Below are 3,437 nucleotides of genomic sequence, written 5' to 3'. Positions count from 1 at the left end.
TGAATGGCATCTACTCAAAATGATGGACCCCACATTTCATTTAAAAGTTTATACCTGATTCATCCCCTCTTCATTGGCTCCATTGCTCCCTTGTTGCATGCCCACTTAAGTTAAAAATTAGGATTTGATTTAAGAAGTATATCTATTGGACAGGTTGGATATGACACTCACATAGGTGGTGAAATTCCACTAGTGTGAGTGTGTGGGGTGTGTGTGCGTGTGTAAAAAAAAAAAAGGACATGACACTCACACATCATGGTGGTACATACATAGCTTGAATCATTTCACAAGTTCCTATATATGTAAACGTACATGATTAATCCCTATGTAGACAGCTCATGGTCAAAACCAACCTCCGCTGGTTATAGATTTAGGTTTAGGTTCAGGGGTCAAAACACACTAGTCTCTAAGTTCGGTTTTTGGTTAGTACCATGGGCCCTTGGGTTCGGTTCCTGATGCGGTTCGATAAGTTCTACCTGTTGTCTCTTTTCTTATTACTCTTTCACAGTATATGAGAGTTATTAGCCCTAGTTTTTTTTTCATTTACTCACTGTACTATTTCATTGAGAAACAATGATCTAATGCATCTTGTCCCATCGGGTGTGTTAGAAAATAGGGTTGTTGTTCAATTTAAATGTATGGCCACATGTGTAACGAACGTATTATAATCCGTTGATATACATTGTTACACTATCCTCTACCAGCTCAAGCTTCTAAAGCAAGTGATTGTTCAAGGAAAGTCATGTGTTCAAATTAATAAGGTTGAGTCTCTTTTATAGTTTTTGAGAGACGGTAGTCATACGTAAGATCATATTACTTATGTAAGTGATTTGCTTCTACGAAATATGTCTTTAATTAGCTGGCTATGTCAAGCCAGGTGTAAACATACAATATCATCAGGTTTTTTGAACCTATGATTCAGTGTTTTTGAGCCTATGATTCAGTGATCTAGACCATTTGGTGTGATCTTCCCCGCTGTGGATGAACATCCTAGAAAATATCCTTAATACTGAAAGTAGATGGTCCAGAGAAGAAATTTAGCAAGGCCAACAATTGGATGGATGAGACCTTCCAAGTTAGGAAATTTTTATTTTTATTATTATTTTTTTCAAACCATTGTACATCCATGGCAAGGCCAATCATTTCAACGGCCTGGATCACTGAACAATGGCCTAGTAACACAAATTGAATACTGAAGTATATTGCGCATATCTCGGTCGTGGATGATATAATTCCAGCGTACGGATTGTATGAATCTAAAGTCAGTGGACCATCTCAGCATGTGGGTCCAAAGAGGCAAATTAATGGTGGCATCATGAGCTGCGACATAGGAAAACAAACTCATAATTCTAAACTCTACCAATGGTAATTAATAGATTTGAGCTTTGTGGGCCACTGGTGATGCTTACATGGAATTCAAACCGTACATTTGGTGCGCCTCCTCAAGGAAATCGGATTGCGTACTGAGTTTCGTAGTATGCTTTTATCCTGAGTAAACTCCATTGCGCCCAGCTTGAATGTATGTGATTTATCCACGCCGTCCATCCGTTTTTCCCGTTCATTTTAAGTAGTTGAGCCCAAATTGAAGTATATATAATGTTCAAGTGGACCACACCACAGGAAACAGTGGGAATAATGACTTTCACCGTTGAAACCTTACTAGGGCCCACAGTGATTTTTCATCTGACCTGTTCATAAGATCACACAGACATGGATGAAGGGAAAACACAAATATCAGCTTGATCCAAAACTTCTGTACCCTCAGGAATTTTTCAACGGTATATGTTCAATTCACACTGTTTCCTGTGGTGTGGTCCACTTGAACTTTGGATATGCTTCATTTTTGGGTTAAAGTCCAAAAATTATCTGGTAAAATGGATTGAAGGAGTGGATAAGATATATAAATTACGGTGGAGCCCACAGAGTTTACTCATTACGCAATCTGCTTCCCTGCTCGAGGGGGTTGTACGTTCCAGAATCATTCCCGCCAGGGAACTCAGGCAAAACACATCGGAGGGAGCAATGTACAATCACTTCTTAAGTTAGGTGGTGTCCCTTCATACTGGTGGGGTGCACTCGATGACTGGGTTGAATGGCATATACGCAAAATGATGGACCCCACATTCCATCTGAAATTTTCTACGGTGTGCCTCCCCTCCCCTGGTGGCCCCACTAGGAGATCAAAGTTACATGGCCCCAAATTGATGTATCCACACCGTTCATCCATTTTTCGAGATCATTTTACGCAAAAATGAATCATATCCAAAGCTCAACTGGGCCACACCACAAATAGAAGCGGGAATAATGATTTTCACCGTTTAAACATTCATAGGGCCCACCATAACGTTTATTTTCCATCCAATCTGTTCATAAGGTCACAAATATCTGGATGAAGAGAAAAAAACAAATATCATATTGATCCAAAACTTCTATAACCCCCAAAAGGATTTCAATGGTAGAGGTTCAATCCCCACTACTTTTTTTCATTGTGATCCACTTAATCTTTAGATCTGTCTTATTTTTCGGATAAAGCCTTAAGATGAGCTCGCCAAATGGATGGACGGTTTGGATATAGTACATACCTCATGATGGAACCCACATAACTTGCTGACGTCAACACACCAGGTAGATCGGTAGTGTGTGGTACACCAGCCAATCCGCTTCGAAAAACGGAGAGTGAGTTTTTGAATAATCAATATAGAAATCAAACGTGAGCACAACGCACCAGTTTCAACATGTAGCATAAGGCCACAGACTTTCAATCATTCAATGTGGGTCCCACAACAGATGGACGACTTTCTAGAAATCGGATGGATTAGCAATGTTGCTACCCATCACTGGAGGACCTTTTCCCACTAAATGCCGATAGTTGCCATTATCATTCTCCATCGTCCATTTTCATGCGTCAGATTGTTAAGATAATAAGATTATGATTCTCCATCGTCCATTTCATCCCTATGGTGTGACCCACCTGATTGGTTGATCGAGCTGAGTTTTCGTCTTGGACAGGGACTGTGGGCCCCCTGGAGCTCAAATGTTGTACCAGCTGCCTACAACTGGTCCAATATTCTCTGATTATAGGACCCACCAAATGAACGGTCTGAATCCGGAAACACTATGCCACGTGTCCAATTTGCGTAGTAGCTTACAGGAAGCACGTGTGTGATGAAATGAATGTAAAGGCTCCGACTTAGTTTAACAACAAGGAGGTTATTTATTCATCGTGATCATGTTTTCTGCAAAGGATTCAACACGTGTGGCACCATGGTCGATGATCCAGGACCGTTCATCAGGTGGGGCTCGCTGTTTGTGGGAGTCAGTAGAAAAATGCAAGTGATCGGGTTGTATGGGAATTAACTGAACTTGTTAAAACACAACCAGCGAAATGCCTGTAACTCATACTATTCCATCCTCCATATCTCAAGACGAGAGAGAAC

The sequence above is a fragment of the Magnolia sinica genome, chromosome 6 (assembly GCF_029962835.1).
Source record: "Magnolia sinica isolate HGM2019 chromosome 6, MsV1, whole genome shotgun sequence".
Classification (NCBI taxonomy): domain Eukaryota; kingdom Viridiplantae; phylum Streptophyta; class Magnoliopsida; order Magnoliales; family Magnoliaceae; genus Magnolia; species Magnolia sinica.
The sequence above is the reverse complement of the archived record's forward strand: the minus strand, read 5'-3'. Positions refer to the sequence as shown.